Here is a 19,702-nt window from a genome sequence, read left to right as displayed (position 1 = left end):
TTCATCACAGAAGCCCTAGAGGATCCTTTTAACATAAAACTACTTGTACTTAACATAAAACATACAGTAAATGAAATGTTCCTTCAGGTAAAAGTGTGACCATTTGGGAAACTTACCTCATTCTATCACTTAGCCAGTTGCTCTACTGAAGAGGAAGGAATTGAAGGGGGAGTTGGTGTGATTAGCACATTAGCTTGAAATCTTGAACAGTAAATCCTCATTTTCTGTCTTGTCTTTTCTTGTCTTACTTGACAAGTCTATATGAGATTGTCTTTATAACATTTTAAATAGTAGTAATCTTCCTTGGTTCTGAATATTTGCTTCAGCTGCAGAATGTACAAATAAGCTCTGCCTTAATGTGCTTGAATAGACTTCTTTAGCTTAATGTTCCCTTCAGGGATTCAGATTCACAACTTTCAGTCTTTTCTTCTTCCTACTTCTGTCTCTGAAAACATCAGCATCTCTTTAAGTATCCCCACTTCCTCCTCAGGAAGTTTGTCATGAGGTATTTCTTCTGAATTCCCTTTAAGCTGACTTTTTAATTTCTTTGCTTCTTTTAGTTTTCTTTTTTTTTTTTTTATTTTTTTATTTTTTTAGTGGTGGGGGGAGGTGGGGTTTTCTTTTACATTATTTTATTCTCGGTTCCACATCAGCTCCCTTGCTACAGCATTGACCCTTTTGTGATGCTGCTGTCTGAAAAAAAAAAAAAAAATAGCACCAAAATGAACTTTGTTTACTGTTCCTAACAATTGTCTCTTCTCTTCTGTCAGTTGGGAAAGTGAGCCTGTAAGAAGGATACACAATGGCCCATTAACAGAAGATAGTTCCTGGAGGGAGGATTGGTTGTGGAAGAGATAAAGAAAAACTGCCCTAACTGGTTTTAGCAGCTGGTTTCAATTAACAGGAGATAACTGCCCCACCTCTAACAGACGCCCCCCGGCCCCATCTTGCATCTGCAACCTAAGGCACATCCTCTTTCTGGAAATTAAGTCAGCAAACGTTGTTATCCAAAGCAGTTGGTGAGTAAGTGTTTTGGAAGATTTTTTTAAGTATCAAATACCAAACTGATGTATTTTAGGTAATGTTGTGGAGCAGAAAACTATTGGTGTTCTTTATTTAAGAGCTGGTTGTTTGCTTTTACTCCAAAACCACCTGCTTGCTGACCTCTTCTATCCAGTATTAAAAAGTTCATTATGATCAGATCAAAGTGATTTTGACTGTCAAAAGTGGCATATAAGAAGGAGCTGGATATCATAACACTGGTTTAACAGTATAATAAAAGTACTGAGGGTTTTTTTGGTGGTGGTAGTAGAGAATTGTATGCTTCTGACTTGGCTTATCAATTTTCCCATAAGAAGTGCTGTTTGCCATTTGTTGGTTTTCTGCTTGGTCAAGGAAAACTGTCAGCTTAGTTGGCGCTCTTTTCTCCATCCTCTTTTTCTTGAGGTAGTGTCTAGTTTCTCAGAGTTGTGCTTTTGCCAGTGCAGAACACTCTCTTTGTAAAATACAAACTACATCACTGTTGTGAAGTAAGCATTCAGTATCTGCAAATTTGCCTCTAGCCTAGAGACATAGCCATGGAAATTCAGAAACTTGAGGGGACTGGATATAGGACCAGAATGTTACATGAACCAGGTACATGGCATGCTCATGCTCTAAAAGGAGAGGAGGTGGTTCTTCAGGCAAAAGGTTTGGTAGCAAGGAGCACGGAAAATGCCCTGAATACTAAAGTTAGTAATGAGCCAGGCAGGAGAAACAGGGAACTTCTGGGATGAGAGAATCCATGAAAGGCTCTGAATACAGAGGTGCCACCTTCAGCTGAGGAAGTTTCTCTGTTGCAAGCTCAGGGAATACTTGAGACAATTATTTTCTCATAGATGTTTCTTTTTTTGCTTCCCCAGCTAGTCTCTACTGTTTGCCATGAGAAACAGCATACTGTGCTGAGTGAGATTTTTGAACAGACCCTTATGGCTATCCTTGTGTGTATTTATTTCCTTATTTGCATTTTAGTGACCTCATTCTGAGACAATTAGTTTCCACCAGGTTCTCCTGGTGAAAGGAGATGCTATGGCTCTGGTGAAGTTTGGTGTTATTTCCAGAGTGGGAAGGAAATTGAAACCATTTCTACCTTTTCACTGACTGCAGGGGAAATATAGAGGGTTTAGTTTCCTTATGTTAATGTACTCTGTGAATATACACTGTGGTACTTCCCCAAATTGCTTACAATTTAATTTAAAGCAACGCATAACAATTGACTGTAACCAACAAATAAGAAGAATGATGAGAAATCAAGAACAGAAGTGCCTATAATAAAATCATTACATGGTTCCAAGTGACTTCTGTCATTTGACTTGGGAGCAGAATAAGGCATTAAAAACTAAGCAGTATGAAATCTAACATTCTAGCAAATCTGAAAGCACTGTGGGAATACTAACTCATTCAGATGTGGACTTTATGAAGGGTGGTTATTTCTGTGCTGAAACTCATAAAACAAAATGTTTTAGAATATTTGTCTGTTTTAGTCTTTTTATATTGCAAGGTCAATGTGATGGTCTAAAATGTTAACAAAATAGCCATTTAGCTTTGGAAGCTCCTTTTTACTAGAACAATTCACAACTCTATTGTGTGGTGCTGCTCTCTGTGCTGCAGCCCTCCAAGGACAAAAAAAATACCATGAAAAGAGAAACTCCTTGAATAAAGGAATCGTCTCATGCATTGCCAGTCTGAGTCACTCAGAACATTAAAAAAATAATCCACTAAATAAATTGATAGAGCAGAGCTGCCACCCTATGTATATTTTTTTTCTGTTTGTGCATATATACATACTTGAAGATCCTTCAAATTTTTTGGGCTACACTTTCCAATATGGAAATGAGAATATTCTTTCTTTATAGCCTCGGTGTGAAAGTAATTACTTCCAAATCTTCAAATTGCACCTAATTCGCCCAAAGGAACTACACCAAGATGTCCCCTTAGGTTATTTTTAGGTTGTTTGAATGTTGTGCAAACTGAGTGTGGTTCTTAACTGTCCATTTAGGTTGAACTTTAGGAAATGAAAGGTTGAAATGTGTTCCTTCTCCTTCACTGTGGAGAAAAAAAACCCAAAATATTTAAATGAAATGGCGTCTAATACTCCAATTGTAGACAAAATATTGTATATGCAGATCTATATGTATGTACAAGAAATCTGGAGTGAATTTCATAGATCTTGGGAACAAGGGGAAACAGCTGAGGCTTTATTGCTTCAGTTCAGCTTTGCTGAGCATTGCAAATATAGAATGTTGAAAGAAAAGCTAATAAGAGGATAGCTGTTGGCAGAAGAGTCTCACATTTATCAGCAGTTTCAATTAGAATTATGTACTGCACTAACAAAAGCCATAGCAAATGTGAGGATCAAAGTGACTTGATTTACAATTACCTCTGTGCCACTGATATGTTTATTAAACAATTCAGATACAGTAATGACTAAAAATACTAATGTGAAAGGAGAAGCCTGACCAAATCTATCTCCCAAGTGCATTGTACAAATATTGAATGAGAGGGGGAAGAATGGAAAAGTTGTGGAAGCTGAAACCACATGTCATAATTTAACATTGGAAAGAGTGTCATAGTTAAGTGACATTAGGTCTTTACTTTTTGAAGTTCATCATAACCAGATCTCTGTTCTTAAACAGTAATCTAAGTAGAGAAAAAATTGCTGGTGACAGTAAGAAATACTGGAACAGTATGCAGTGTAATTCCAACCCCTGATTCTATGAAAATCAGAGAAAGTTTGACAGGGAATAACTTAGAGCATTTGTGCCCATTTTGTTCAGAATATGAAAGATCATTCATCCATCTCTGTTGAGAATGTCATTAGAGTGTATGGCAGGTGGCAGAGAAATCTGAATGTCAGTGAAATAAAGCATAAGAGATTTTCTTGGTGAGGCATGAAGGTTGTCATTTGTAAGTCCTGTTTCTTCAAGCTTCTGCTTTATCTTTGGAAGAGAGGGGAGGATAAAAAAGAAACTCTAATGTAATAAAAGATACTGGGTTATTTCCAAAGATCTTATGTGAATGTTACACTATGGATACTTGAAAAAAATAATTGCTTCTGTGGATCTTTTTGTGACTTTTGCAAGAGTCAAGGAGGTCTGTCAGGAGAGGCTGATCTACAACTCTGAGGTTTCAACAGGTTTTCTGGCAACTCCCCTTTGCTACAGAATGTGTGTTATTATCTGTTTATTACCTTGTTTGGATGATAATTTCAACTGGCTTCCCCTCAGCATGTCTTTAATGCCAAAACGCTTCTGAAAGAGACTTTCAGACTGTGACAGGCTTGCCTGGTTTCTTGGCCATGCCTATGGTATGATGGTTTCCAACACAGCTAAAAATGAATGCAGTAACGACCTGGTGTTTGAGATGTTCACATTAAGTTGGACTGGCTGCAGGAGAGGAAATTTGTGAATTTGAATTGAGCCAGAGAAACCTTTAAGGTTGCAAAATTCACAAATGGCACTCATCTAAAATTGAACAAGTCTTAAGAGTTGGTTTGGGGGCAAAAAGAATAGCATTAACAAATTATATGGGGTAGAACATTTTTTGACTGAAAGCAAATCAAATAGCTCAGCTTTGCTGTGCAGTGTCAGTCTGGAAACTCCAGGGTAACTGGCTAAGTCCAAACTCCGTGCCTCAAAAAGGAGTGGTTATGCTATAGCTTCTTTGCCACCTGCAACTGCTCTGTGAGGCTTGGATAAAATGTCATTATTAGTCCCAGCCAAAGACAACAGAATGTAAGAGTGAATATAGAATCAGAAATACAAGAGAACTTCATACAAAGTTATGGTTTAGTGGTGTGGGTTTTTGTTTTTTTTAAAGTGAAGGACTTTCACAAATCTGTTTTAGAAATTTGACATAAATGCTTATTATCTTGGAGGCTGCTTTGTAAGTTTTTTTTCCCATCAGAATGTTAGCACACAAACCCACTTTTATATATTTTCTGAGATTTTAACTCTGCCCAAGCAAGTTATTTGTGATTATCCTGCATTCAGGGAAGATTCTGATTAAATTGTTAAATATTGTTTCTCTTGTCTGTAAAAGGAAAGAATCAGTTTAACCAGGCCAATAGTTCATTGGAGTTTGTGTACTTTAGTCACTTAGGTGTTCTTGTAATCTTCTAACAACCTAAAAAGAAAAAAGTATCAACATACATAAGAAAATATTAAGAAAAGATAACAAAGATATTTTTTTATTTGTGTGAAAATATTTGAAGTCTATAAGTGGAAAAAAAATCTAGATTTTTAAAGTTCCTTCCAACTTGATCCCAATTTAAGGCACCTTCAGTATTCTGTGATGCTACAAGTGCTTTGTTTATTTTGATTCATCAGTGCATTAATAAGCTCTTCTTTCTTCTCTCCTTGATCAATTTTTAGTCTGCTCATTTAAAGCAGACTATTTTATTTATTTGTTTTCAGAGTTCTCAGCAGTGAATGGTGAAAAACTTATTTAATTTCTGCCCATGGCTGAGACATTAGAACTAGATGACTTTTAATGTCCCTTTGAACATAAACCAATCTGGGATTCTATGGCTCATGTCAGCTGAAGTGTTAGATACTGTTGGCTGTTTCCTGTCAGAGACTGAGGTACTCACTACAAGAATGACGACTTTTTTTCAGGAATATTTGATCTGTGCTCTATAGAATGAGTTTTATAACAGTACTTCTTATGAAGATTGTTTATCATTGTTTCTGAGATGAAAGAGAATTTGGGGAGGCAAATTAAATTTGGGGAGGTAAACTAAGCAAAATATTTTAGTGAAACAGAGTAAATCCACTATTGTTCCCTTTTGTTGGCCTAGAATATTTTTCTGTTTTGTTCCATTCTCTGATATATGCTACCATTTATCTGTTTTGTTTTCCTCTGAGATATCCTTTACAGAGATGGAATACTAACCTATACTTCCTATTTTTATAGCTCTTTGAATTCTAGAAGTGTTCTGTAGTAATTCAATCTTCCACAATTCTCCTGTTCAATTGATAGACTCTTTCCGTCATGATTATTAGAAAATTATTCTAGTTTCCCAATTACAGTCATTATAGTAATATTTTGGCATGGCCAAAAGTTTAAAATATACTGGTGTTTGGCTTCAAAATATCTGCTGGAATTACATCCTGATACCTCAATCTTGCAGTACAGGTTATAATAGAATTGGAAAATAATATAATGCTTGGGGTTTTTTTTTTGTTGGGGTTTTTTTGTTTTTTTTTTTTTTTTTTTAATGTTTTTTTTTTGGGGAGGGGGGTTTGTTTGTTTTGTTTTTTGATTTTTTTTTTTTAAGTTTGAAGAGCCAGATGCAAAGAGAAGTGGAGGGAGTACTTTGAAGAATAAGAGCAGGATCTCTTATGGCAGCTTTCTTACATGGTACTATTTGTTGCTGCAAAAATGAGGTAAGAAGACAGCTGTTTATGCAAATAAAATGTCTCACAAATCCACATGAGAAGGTGTGCACAACACTTATAAGAAAGAAATGTTCCCTCATGCTCATATGGCGTCTGTTTCCTGAATAAATCCCACACCAGCCTAAATTCCTGTCTGCCAGCTTGTGTTAATGAATATGGAACTTGCTGAAGAGCCAAAGCATAATAAAAAAAAAAAAGAGCATAAACATTGCTTTTAGTTTGGAATAGATGCATGACTAATCCAAATTAGACATACAGCACTGTCCATTTCAAAGGGCAGGCTCTCTGGCTGGCTGTGATTGTTCACTTGCTCTAAAGATAACAAATACACTGAAAAGAGAAAGAGAAAAGGATAGAACTGGATTATAAACATTGAGCGGAAAAGATCCTACTACAGAAGTGCAGTGTATGGTGTTTTGATGGCCAACTGAATTTTTTTTTTCCTTCTTGTTAGAAGAAGTATGGCATAGGGCATCAAGAATTTGGTGAGGTTTTTTTTTTGTTTTGTTTTTATTTTTTTTCCAAGAACTGGTCATAATGTCTAACCATTTTATTTGTGAGGGGTACAACACAGCTATTTCTGTCTACTTAACTTCAAGTACTGTTAAATAAAAATTATTAAATAACAAGTTGAATTTCTTCTAATTGGCTTCCATGTAAACATTTCTGTGAGAAAAGGGCCCAAATGATTGGGCAATTTATGATGTTAGAGCATATGGAATTTTTCATTGTTGCCATGGTTGCGCTGCTTGTTGTGCCTATGAAGTACCCTGATTTATGGAAGTCAGACTAATTTGTTGGACTTGGGCAGATCTTCTGGATCTTTATAGTTTTAAATAGTACATTTTACCATGCTGCCTTCCAGATGTGAAAGAAATAGATGGTTACTTGATAGTGCTTTGGTAGTGTCCGTTTTCTTTATTTTAGGAAACAGCTAAGGAATCTGATGATGACATTTTATCATTTCTTGTTAATCTGTTGGCAAGCTGAGCTGTATGGCAAATTAGACTGCAATCTAGAAATAAAAATTTATTTGTAAAATTTCATCATGATTTTATATGATTGAATACATGGACTTGGCCAGTAGTACCTCTTGTAGCAGAATTTCTTGTAGGTAGGAATATAGAAAAGAATGTTACTAATCTTACATAGTATTGAAACTTTCTATAAGTTGCCTTTAGTTTTTCCCAGTTTTGTAACAGTGGCTAAAAAAAAAGCAAAACATATCCATCTTGACAGACAAGTACACATATAGGAGAAAAAATAGCTTTGAGCTCCAAGTGCAAGACTTTCTTTGTACACTCAAATATGTGTTATTTCATTGCTTAGGAAAGCAAACTAATCCCTGCTAGAAATTCTATTATGTGGAACTGTATTGCTACCGATACAAGTCAACAGCAATTTTGTAACTGTGGAAACCAATCATATTTATTTCTGTCACCTACAGTATGTTCCAATTGACTGGTGATAGTAGTACTGGGTCCTTTGCGAGGACTAGCTGCTGTGATAAGGGTGAAAGATAAACCTCTGAAACCTATTGACAAAATATTTGTAACATGAAGATGATAAAACTCAAGAATTTGGGTTTCATTGCAGCTTGCTTTGGGAATGTGCTCTTGTGACCCACGCTCTATATCTTCCTTTCAGGTGACTGTCTCAAAAGATGTAGTGGTGATTATTCCTTTTTCACTGCAGTGCAATGAGGGGAAAAGCACATGTGAAGAGTAACAGAGTTGGCTTTCTTGTTAAGTTCCAGTGCAGGTGTTGCAGAAGTGACAGCACCAGTCTCTTTTAATTTGAGAAGTAATCCTACTGAGATCCTACAGATCTGGGATAGAATAGATACAAAATTTGACAGGATTTAAAGTGACTTGCATTTTTTTCTGCTAAGTTCAGTAAATGTCATCTCCTTAGCATGTGAAAATTGAATTTTTTTTTAGTCTTCGTTTCATCAACTGTGGCGAACAAATCTATGCTGAATTTAGAAAGTGATCCAATCTTTAATATTAAAGAAAATTATGCTAAAATACTTCCAAACTTATTACAACTAGGAAATGAATTTTAAAAATTCAGTATTTTTATGTTGTTATGACTTTTGGAAGTCATAATAACCTTGATCCACAAAGATAAGGGCTAAATAAAAAAAAAAATCACAAAGTTAAGAGGGGAGGGAAAACAAACAACAAAACAACAAAAAACTCCAACAAAAACAACCTCAATAACCCTGCGGCTTTAATTTCTATTGCTAACTTATTGGTGAAATGGCACACTCATGAAATAAATCAGTCCCCTCTGACAGCTGCCAAACTTCTACCCATGATGTGCTGTTAAAGATACTACTTTTAGGAGACTTTCTGGTCACCTGCTCCTAGAAGGCCTTTTAAATATAGCTTCAGGAAATCTTTCATTGTACAGAATACATAAGTGAGTGACTAAGAAGGATGTATGTGGTAGGACTTACTACCTGGAGGAGAGGAAGATTTATTAGATTACAGTTGCTGCTAATTTCTGCTTCAGAAGAAAGTCTAATTAAAAAAAAAAGCAAACAAAAAACCCCCCAAAAATACCAAAACAACAAAACCAACCAAAAAGCCTGACTTCCTTATATAAAAGAAGCTTGTGAAAAGGCTACACCAGTTATTAGCTAAGGATAATAAAAGATTAGTGTTGCCAGGGGTTTGTATTTCTTCCTTTCTCCCACTTTGGGAGCAAAACCTGCTATTCCTTTACTTGTTTACTTGGGAAAATGATTATTGGCTGCTGATTCTCTAAAGGAGAACTAAGTTTAGCACTGTCAGGAAAATCACAAAGTATTTGTGAACTGATGACACGGCTCCCCTCCCCCCTTCAAGGACACTCATTTGACATCCAAGCAGCAGCAAAATATTCATTCAGAAACCAAATTAATTTGGCAGCAGAGGTTTACCCCGGCATAAGAACCTTGACAAGGAATCCCAAAGAACTAGAGTTGATGAACATCTCACATCAGACGGTGACTTGTACAGCTTGAACCAGGGTCTTAGGGAGGGGTATTTTGTTGGACTTTGTTCAGTTAGGAGTAACTTTGCGGCAATATTGACCAACAGGCATTTTTTTCCCTTTTTTCTCTGAAACCATCTGGTAGCAGTGCATATATTTCAGTTCCCTCAGTAATACTGCTAAGGACTTGTGTACACTGTCCTCAGAATCATGGATTAGTAGTGAGATTCAATCAAGTCCTCATATTAATGATTTTCTGCTCTGGAACAGCTGCTGCCACCCATGGAAACCCTATGGATTTTTTTCCCCTGAATTTTTTGTGTAAAGCCTCCTGCCTTCTCTTGGGAAAAAAAAAAAAAAAAAAAAAAAAGACACAGATGGCATGGTGACCACTGATATTTTAGGACCTGCCTTGTACTTGTGACTGCGTAAATCCCTAAGTGTGGACTGTAAATCACTAAATAAACCCCTACAATGGGAGAAGGCTCAGTGGAGAGAGACAGGGTAATGTGCCCACTAAACTCAGGGAATAAGGTTAAGAATCCCAACAGCAAGGAGATCAGAGGGTGGCATTTGTTTTAGATAAACAGCTATCAACATCTGGATGGGTCACCTAGTGATGCAAATGTCTGGCTGAATCAACCAGACTGGCAGAGGAGCTGTAAACACTTCTTTTTCTAACACAGAATATGAAAACTGGATAACTATTAGAGCAGAAGGTTTGAACTGACTTCACCCATATATTCCTTCCTAGGGACTGGTAAAAGTTACATCTTTCACATGCGGAATATCTGAAAGAAGTTGATGGGCTCTTGCAGTAGTAAAGGTGGATAATTGTTGGAGACTGAAGTGTTTCAGTAGACAGGGTCCTTGAATTAGCGGAGGCATTGTCAGTTGTGTTAGCATTCAGGAACACACATAATCACAGGATATGATTATATGCAGGTGCTTTTATTGAGAGCTCTGGGAATCAGGGGTACAGACCCAAATCTGACTCCAACCTGGCTTTTGAGCTGAACGTATTTTATATTCTATCATTATATAACTTGCATATTAATTATTAAACTTATATTGTTCTATTGTATACGTTGACTTTATATTTAATTACTAAACAATCATCACATCTAACAATTATATCATTTATCATGTACTAGCTACACAGGTGCAGCTCTAGCAAGGTACAAGGCCTTCATGTACCTAGGCTAAGCTTAATTTTCCTTTTAACCCTAAATCCCCATGATTTTAAAACCCTTTTACTATCGATTGAATCCATCTTATGCCGAGTGTTTTGCCACCTGGACTTATAAAGTGCCTCAGCAACTTCTCAGAGTTATGGAGAGAGGTTTCTCTGGCTTGGAAGTGACTGTAAACACCTGGTTTGTCACCTGGTTCTCCACAGTGGCAGCTCTACAGTGTGCTGTGATGAAGGAAAGCAGCATTCCAGTCACTCAGTGAGACATTACCTTCAGCATTGAAAAGTGCAGTATAGAGGTTAGGTATTTAGATGACACAAATATCAACTTTATTGGGGGGACTCAATTTGTGCTGCTGCCTGGCAATGTATCAAACCTCCCTCATAAGAATCACCATGAAGTTTCTTGGCCATGCTGCCCTTCTGTGTATAATCATCTTGACACCTCTATTGAATTATTGAATAACAAAATTCTTCTGAAAATGATAAAATAAATAGATGAGACAGGGAACTGTGGTGGGTTTTTTTCTTTTTTTTTTTTTGTTTTGTTGTTTTTTTCTTTTTTTGAAAGAAGGCTCTTTCCAAAGAAATAACTCTCTCTAGCTTCAACCTATCAAATAGCTCAAATCAGACATGGATAACTAAGATGCTGAGCTATATATAAGTATGTTGTTCTTGAAGAGGTGTATAGGAAAAAAGGGCAGTAAGCTTTGTCTTTTTTAATATGGTAGTCCTGAGAAATAGGATACTTTGAACCATTAAGAAAAGAATTTAGCAGTGAAACACCTGAGTATAAGTTACTAGATATTAGAACACTTACTTGTGGTTCTCCAGGTGTATTCAATAATGAATCCATTTCCAAAGAAGGATATTTGAACCTATGTTGTATACTGTGTTCTCAGATGATTTGATTGACTGGTCAGACCTAATTCCTTACACACCAGAGCTGATCTATTGATTTCTATTCCAATACCTATTTTCTTGAATAGCTTGCAACTCTGTCCAGGAATGGCACATATAAATATATGTAGTGATTTAGGCATTGTATTGCAACTCTTTGCAGACTTTTGTGAGGAAATTCATGTAATAGACTGAACTAGACAGGTGCTGCTTTGACCAATTAAAATCTGTGATTTTCTACAACAGCTGTGGCAGATATTTCATTCACCTGTCTCCCCCTTATTATATTTACTTGATAGTTAGGGAAGGATTTGTCCTTGGAATATTGGATAGTGATGCATTTTTATCTCAGAAGAAGTCCTTTAATGAGAATAAGCTTTTAACAGAAAATCATTACTTAAACAATTTTGGAGCCTTTTGCTATCTGTAGGAACTGAAATCGATATGGCAGGACATAGCTACTGAAATTAAGTGCAAACTTGATTTGAGTATCATATTAGTTTCCAGGCTAACACTTCAGAGCTATTTAGCTAACAAACTATTTTAGCTGTTTTTCATTGATATGTTCATAATGTGTTTCCCATGTATTTTCATTGCATTTCTACATTGCCTTCACTCAGAAAACTTGTATTTTGCAAACATATAGCAAGATTAAAATGAAATGCTGCCTGCCAGAAAAAAAAAAAAAAAGTCCTTAAACAGGGTCTTTTTCTTAACTCTATTATGGGCAAGAATTAAAGAATCATATAACAAGCACTTAATAAGAACTAAACATGTCATATGGGCTACTATGATGACTCAAAAGTCTAATTCACTTTTATATTCTGAGTGTTAGGCAGATATTTTACAGAGAATTTAGTTCTAATCTTTTATGTGACATCTTAAAGGTGACTTAGTCCTCTGTTTGTTGCATCTTTGCACAATGTAGTTGTGAAGATAAATTTTTCAGTTCTCTCTTAAATAGGTACAGATTTCCTTGTTCTGTGTTTTTAGCATATAGTGCTCTTGCATTATTAAAAAGTGGTATAATTATATTAAGCATGATTATAAACCACAATGAACAAATTCCAAGACTTCATCCTACTCAATGAAATCATGTCCTGATTTTTCCTTCTCATCACTTAAGACAACTTGAAATGGTTCCAACGTGAACGACCTCCAACAAAGTGGTTCTCAAGAGTCAGGAAGGTGAGGTTTAGGCAGACAAAGCTAATGGATGGACATATCCAGCAAAATGATACTCAGGAGGGAAAGTAACTTAATGGATGCATGGTTTTGTTTTCTTTTTCCAGAAAAAAAGATTAAAAAATCTTAGACTTTAGTGTGCTATTTCAGAGATAGCACTGCTCTATATTTTATTTTCTTTTTTCCCCAAAATGCTATTCATGTTGTAACTTTATTAAATTACAGCTGTAAAAAAGATTATTTGTTGTTCCTAGATTGTTTTTGGCATCAATTTTAGTAAGTTGGTCATAAATTAGGTGAAAATTGCATTTTTAAATTAGGTGAAAGTTGCATTTTTAGTTTTTTTTTTTTTTTTTTTTTTTTTTGATAACTGAACAAAAGTAGTTCTGTATTTCCTGATTATTGTTTATAAAATAAAATTTAATTTTAGGGGCAAAAAGTAGATGCAGAAAAAATTATTTAAATTTAGTATTTGCAAATTCATAGACTCTATGCCTGTTACAATGCTGGTTTTTGGTTGGGTTTTTTGGGGTTTTTTTCAGACAAAAATCCTGGAAGAAAGATTTAGGTTCTTTAGAAAAAATTAATTTTAGTAAGAGCTAAAAAATAAAATATTCAAAATAATGATGAGGAATCTTTTATTTTATTTTAATATATCCTTCTTACATTCATGTTTGTTAATTCTGTGTTGGGAGTTCTAAAAAATTTTATTTAAGCTAGTTTATACTTAAATATTAGCTTATATCTCATATGGCTGGTGTTTGCATTTCATAAATGCTTATTCCAGGACACAGTTTAGTGCCTTGGCTGGTTTTTTTTTATTGTAAATAACTTCAGTCAATTATCCACAGAATAACTCAAGTTAATGTAGGAACAAGCATTTAAGTTCATGAATAATCTTGTTCTTCAAGTGAGTACATGTTTAATATTTCAGAACACTGTTATAACATTTGTTACAAGCAATTCAACCCAGGCTATGAAATCTGCTCCTGATAAGCAGTTCTTGCTAGAGAACTAATTTTAGAGGATGTCCTCTCTTGCAAAGCACTCTGTGCATCTTTCCCAGTGTTTGCTTTGCACCCAACTGCTAATGGCAGCATTCTGGTGGATGTTTGAGCTGCCCTTTCTCTGCTCCATTGCCACTGTGAATGGACCAGACTGGCTTCTAAATTCTCAGAGATAATGAGGTTATAATTGCACTACAATTGTGCTTTCAAGGACGACTCAGAGCTCCTTGCAGTTGCGCATCCAACCTGCCCAGAAGCTGATGGGGCACTGCAGTGTGGTGTGCCTGCCCAAGCCTGCCTGGAAAGCTCCCCAAGAGGCTCTCCCAAGCTCACTGCTGTGTGGCTGCTCTAGTCTTTCCAGCCATCTCTCTTCAGATGGAGGAAATGTCGCTTGGTACTGGCAGAAGCAGGAACTTTCACCTCTAATGTTTATGTTTTTTGCATGTGGGCTGCACTTCTGTCACTCTTACAGAGTTGAAATGCTGCCTTCCCCTTGTGCTTGCTAACTGAACACCGCATGTGATGCTTCTCACTGTAAGACTGGTGCTACTGGTTTGTTTCTTCAGGTTTATTTCTGTTAGATTTTTGATATGGTTTGCTTGGTCTGGTTAAGCTGTGTCCTCTACCTACCTCCATGCCCCAGAGCTGGAGGTATTTAAAATGCCCACCTGAACGGACTTGGAAACCTTGTGTAACTCTGTGATTCTGTAGAAGCATACATGGCTGTCATTTAAACTTCTTGGGCAAACAAAAGGGAGATGGAGAAGTCTAAAATGCAGTTCTATTTTTAGTTGATAAATTGTATCTTAATTATAATAGCACCAGAATTTAATCTGTATATTTTGAAAGCGGAATTTTTCTTTTTTTTTCTTTTTTTTTTTTTTTTTTTGCTTAAGTTGATGATGATCAGGAAACTAGAACACATCATGGAGAAATCAGTTATTCACAGTTCACATTGAGCAAAATTTAGCTAGGTAATGGAACTCTAGCTGACGGAATGTGAAAGAGCCTGGGTTTGGTAATAGCACCAAGACAGTAATCAAGCTGATTGGAAAATGGTTATTTTTTTCCCCTTAAGAAAATTTAATCTTGGTACATTTATGACATTAGACTTTTGGTTTAGTTCTATCTGCCTGTATGGTTTTGATGTGCCTTAAGCTCAGTACAGCACATTGAAATTGTCTAGTTGATGGGATTTCTAAAGCCTTCAGAAACTAAGCTGATTTAATGGTAAGGATCCTCCAGTTTGTCTTTGCACTATCATATCACACACAGGCCACTGGAAGAGCCCTTCACTTTGTTTAGATAGTGTTGTTTTTAGTGAGCATGAGATTTTCATAAGGTATGATGGTGCAAAAAAAATTTTATTACACATCTTATTTGCCACAAGCACAACTTATCTTCCAGTTATATATTTACAGCAAATATATTTAATTAAATTATTATAATTATAATTTATCTTATTACAAAACAAAATAGTGACAACATTTGAGAAAGCATCTGCATTTTAAATTCAAGCCAGTTACCCCTAATTGTGAAAGGCACTAGCCTAGATTTAGATCTATTGTGTACAGATTGAAGCTACCACTGATTTGAATGTCTTTTTATCTTTATAGCTTGCAGTAAATTCTGATAGATTTACTAACATGTATTTCCCCAGAAGGATACTCAGTGTGAGTAATAATGTCTCATTTTCTTCTGGACATGTTGTATACTTAAATGCGTGATTCATAAATAGCCTATAAAATGAGATACATTTATTAATGTCTAAGTAATCATAGAAAGAATTGTTATATTGCATCAAATTAAAAACATATCATCAGTGTTTCTACTGAGTTGCCAATTTTCTTTTTCTTACCAGAAAGAACAAATCATTCCTTCAAATATAACTCTCCTGGCAGTTATTAATGCTAGCAATTTTAGCTATTTTCAAAGCTCAAACTCTGACTTGAGCCTCTTCCAGAGCTCTGCTGCCTTTTCCAAATGTTGTAGAATATTTTATCTTTTTTCTTGTTTTACCTTTTATTTTTTACACAATATTAAATTAAGCCTGTTTTTCCACTTTAGTAAGTACCTTTTATCCTAACAGAAATACACTGCACCCTTTCCTTTTGTGAATCAGAATTCATTATTATTATTGCTGTTTCTTTTTTTACTTTAGGCAAAGCATAGGGTGTTCAGAATTGCCATGCAAGCACACCAGGGTGGGAGGGAACAGACAGGGAACCACTCAATTTGCAAACAAACTCATGAGTCAAATTATTATGGTAATGAAATTTCCAGTGGGGAAGGGGACATCATGCCTTGTCTTTATGCAGATAAATACCTTTATGTATTACTCTGATGTTGAGATGCTTGATCCAGTGATCTATTTTCTCTTTAATTGCTGCTGGGCTGGTGGAGTGAGGGATTTGAAGCCTTTGTGTGATGCTGCCCATCCAGCAGACTCTCTTGTGATGATGTTCATGCAGCCAAATTTCTCTGTCAGGTGTCTGTCAGCCTTTTGGCCCACTACACTGTAGGTCTCAAGCTGGGTGTTGATGAATATTGCTTTCATTGAAATTAAAAGATTGTAGGAAAAAGAAAAAAGGCCCATTATATTGATTTTTCCTTTTCAAACATTTTTATGTTATCAAAGTAACTTTCAGATTTTCATTTCAAAGTTTTGGTGTATTAAAATAACATAAAAATGTGAATTGAAATAAAATGTTTTCCTTTATTAAGTCAATAATATTTTATTGATCAAAACCATATTTTTGTTTCTGAGAATATTGATTTAATATTATGCTGAAATTCAATGCTTGATAAGGATTAGAAATCTCTGTACTTTTGATAGAATTAACCATAAAAAAGAGATGGCAACTCTCACTGACTCCTGAAACAACTCCAGTCAATCTGAACAGGCTGGTTTATAACCCTTCCTCCATTCCATACATGTACCTTGCTCCAACTTCCATTTCTAAAAACCTTTGTTTTCTGTGTGCACTTGTTCCTTTTCCTAGGAAATTAGGACTGTTCTCATCAAGAAAGGGTGAAGAGTTTGCTTATAAGGTGGCAAGGGTGTCAATGTACTGTACAGAGAAGTATATCTGTAAATTTACAACACACTACTAATTTCATGCTAATTTTCCATGTGGAAACTCTTTTTACTTAATATTTTGACTGGCCACATCTTTCTGTTGCCTAGTGCTATGCTATAAATTCAAACTCTACAGTGTCCCTTGATATCTTTCCCAGGCCCACAAGCCCTTAAAATCACTCACCAGAGAAGAGAAGTCACCAGAAAGTAAGAGGTTGCTACCCTGCAGTCCCCAAGAGGTCAAAAATATAAATACCTTGGTGGATATAATCTGTGGGATTTAACTCTGTGAAGGTATATGAATAATGTCTTTAAAAGGCATATAGATTTGCCGGAAACCACCACTTTGGCTGCGTTTATCTCCAGGAATCTTTAGTGAGGTTATTTGCTCAATGGCTAAAAGTCCTTTTCATGTATCTAATCAACATAATGAGCATTTTGTGATGTGCAATAAACTCTGCAGTTGCCCGAACATCTGGGGGCAAAGCTTTCGTCAGCTCTGTGTGTATATGTGCATGATTCTGTGCGTACAAACACTGAAGGATGTTGTGCTTGTTAAAAAGTACTTTTAGGTGGTTTCTATTTATTGTTGCAGTACTTGTGCTCACCAAAGTTTTGACTGCAGTCAAGAGTTTTGTAATCTTTAAGGAAAAGTATATGGGCACTTGTCAGTAAACGTGGTCTTTGAGAAGAGAGCTTTGAGGCAGGCCAGCTAGACCTATCCCCATTGTCACAACATATGGCACACTGTAAATCTTCATTTTTCTTTTTTTGTGAAAAACTGTAATTCTTCAGATGTAGCTTTTAATCATCGTATGTGGGTGTTGATTTCATATATTAATTTTTGTGTGCATATCTTGGAAATAGTTACTTGATGTACAACTATCAGAGAAATTTTGGACTCCAGACGCTTAGGAATGCAAGGTTTTCTCTCACTGTCACGAAGTCAAATTATTTTTATGTAACATCAGGAATCCTGGGTTAAGGATCATTGTTTTTCACTTTGAGGATGCTTGGGAAACAGAACCTTTTTAGTTTTTCTTTCTGGCTTTCTCATCCTAGGATGTGTGAGGCCCACACTCTTGGCAATCAGCAGGAGTATTTGTTGTCCTTGTCTACCTTGGCTCTCCAACAACCCCTTAAGAGGCCTCCTATGCAAGCCTATGAACACAAAATTGTGAAGATGAACATTTCAAACAATATTCCCTTTATTTTTGATCCAACCATCCATTGTTGGAGAGCATTATGCTGCAGCTCGTGGAGCGCTGGGAGAACTGTGGGCAGAGCAGGCCCTGATTAGATCACCAAAAGAGCAGCAGTGATTTAAACAAAATTGGCTGGGCAATGGCTGCTGAGGCAATAACTTTTTTAAAGGCCATAGAAGCATGGTCAAGTGGTCCGTGTGTGAGTGTGGAAATGAAGTGTTTTCTATTCTGTTCCTGCTTATAGAGACATCTGATTTGTTACCTCCATCAACTAAATTTTCCTCATCTGAAAAATGGAGATAAACCACTTATTTCTCACGATCCTAAGGTGGCTAAGTGCTATTTGGAGCAAATTTTGGTTGGATATTTTGTTTATCGGAATGAGTAATTTCTCTGGCATCTTCCAGATGGTTTCAGTTCTTTATTGTTCTTTACCTCTTCTATTGTTACCTCAGTTTGAAACCTGCAAGTGGGAAAGTGGAGAAAAAGCAATGGAAATAAATGGACTTGTGTATTGCAACTAATAAGAAAACCTCCTGTTGCTTTCATGCATCAAGACACGCTAGTTAATAGTAAAACTGGACTACTCAACCTGCTGCAGCCTATCTGTTTTATCAATTTAATTTCTTGTTATGGAAATCATTTAGCAATGGAGATAACTCATTTTCTTAAAGATGCCTAGATGGTAGGATTAATCCATAACAAGATGGTTGCAAAATTATTGGTAGTGTGCCTATGAAATACTGTTATTTCAAGTTTGAGTTTTTAATGAGATGCCTATGAAAAAACATTCCTAACAACATCCAGGGTCTTGTAACAGTCTTTTTTCTTAATTGTATTAACCTTTAAAGTATGGAATTTCCTTCTGAAATTTATGATTTTCAATTGACACAAAGGTGGCATGTTTTACATTTGAAACTGTGTTTGAAAGCAAGAATAGGATTGATGTTATATCTTTCTTGAAGTGTAAAATCTACTTTTCTGTGAATGTGGTACAGCCAGAAATACTTTTTGGAAAGGTACATTTGCTCTCTGCTTTTTAAAAATTAATATTTGGGCAAGGTTTGATCTTAGGGCCCTGCTCTGTATCTATATGCCATATTTGATCCTTCTGGATTTGTGCTTACAATCTCAGCAAATTCTCAATTAGATTGAGAGAGCTGCATTAAAAAAAATTAATAAATAAATCCTTAATTCACACTTTAAGCCTGAAAAATAAATTTCTACTGATAGCTTCTATCAGCAGTTAAATTCTATGTTGGTTCAGATCACTATTTACACTATATATAATATATATAGTGACTATAAAAGATGTAGTCATTTTTATATAAATTATGACATTCTAGAAATTACTTTTGGTTGAACCAATGGGGCCTTACTATTTTTTAGTCACTTTCTTTTTCTTGTTAGGTTGAGGTAATAGAAAATATAACTGAAGTGCAAAATTCTCTTTGGAACTCCAGATGAATATTTTCTTGCCTAAGGGAGCAATGAGTATTTCTGCCTCAAAATTCAAATGTCTCCTTCTTCTAATCTTGAAGCAAAAACATTAGGTGCCATCTCCTTTGTTCCTTCTATAGAGTTTTTCTGTGCTATTGCTGTCCAAGACTGGAGGCAACTGCTTTGCCTTGAAGGTTTGCTATATGTTTGATAAACTTTAAGTTTTGTACTTAGCTCTGGTATACCTGACCCCTCCATCAGTGTGCTTTCAGCTCAGA

The 19,702-nt window shown here is 35.8% G+C and overlaps 1 long non-coding RNA gene across 3 annotated transcripts in view; it reads left to right on the top strand.

The window, feature by feature from the left end:
• Positions 1–19,702, top strand: part of LOC140682224 (uncharacterized) — a 162,324-nt gene that overhangs the window by 78,748 nt on the left and 63,874 nt on the right. For 2 of the 3 annotated variants that reach the window (XR_012053569.1, XR_012053568.1), the window contains exon 2: positions 771–1,019. This is a non-coding gene — a long non-coding RNA (uncharacterized lncRNA). Of the gene's footprint in view, positions 1–21; positions 506–770; positions 1,020–19,702 lie in introns of those variants that run through there. The other variant, XR_012053570.1, reaches the window with a different exon arrangement.

The sequence above is a fragment of the Taeniopygia guttata genome, chromosome 1, assembly GCF_048771995.1.
Source record: "Taeniopygia guttata chromosome 1, bTaeGut7.mat, whole genome shotgun sequence".
Taxonomy (NCBI): Eukaryota; Metazoa; Chordata; class Aves; order Passeriformes; family Estrildidae; genus Taeniopygia; species Taeniopygia guttata.
Note: the sequence above shows the minus strand (reverse complement) of the source record. Positions and strands in the feature narration are given on the sequence as shown.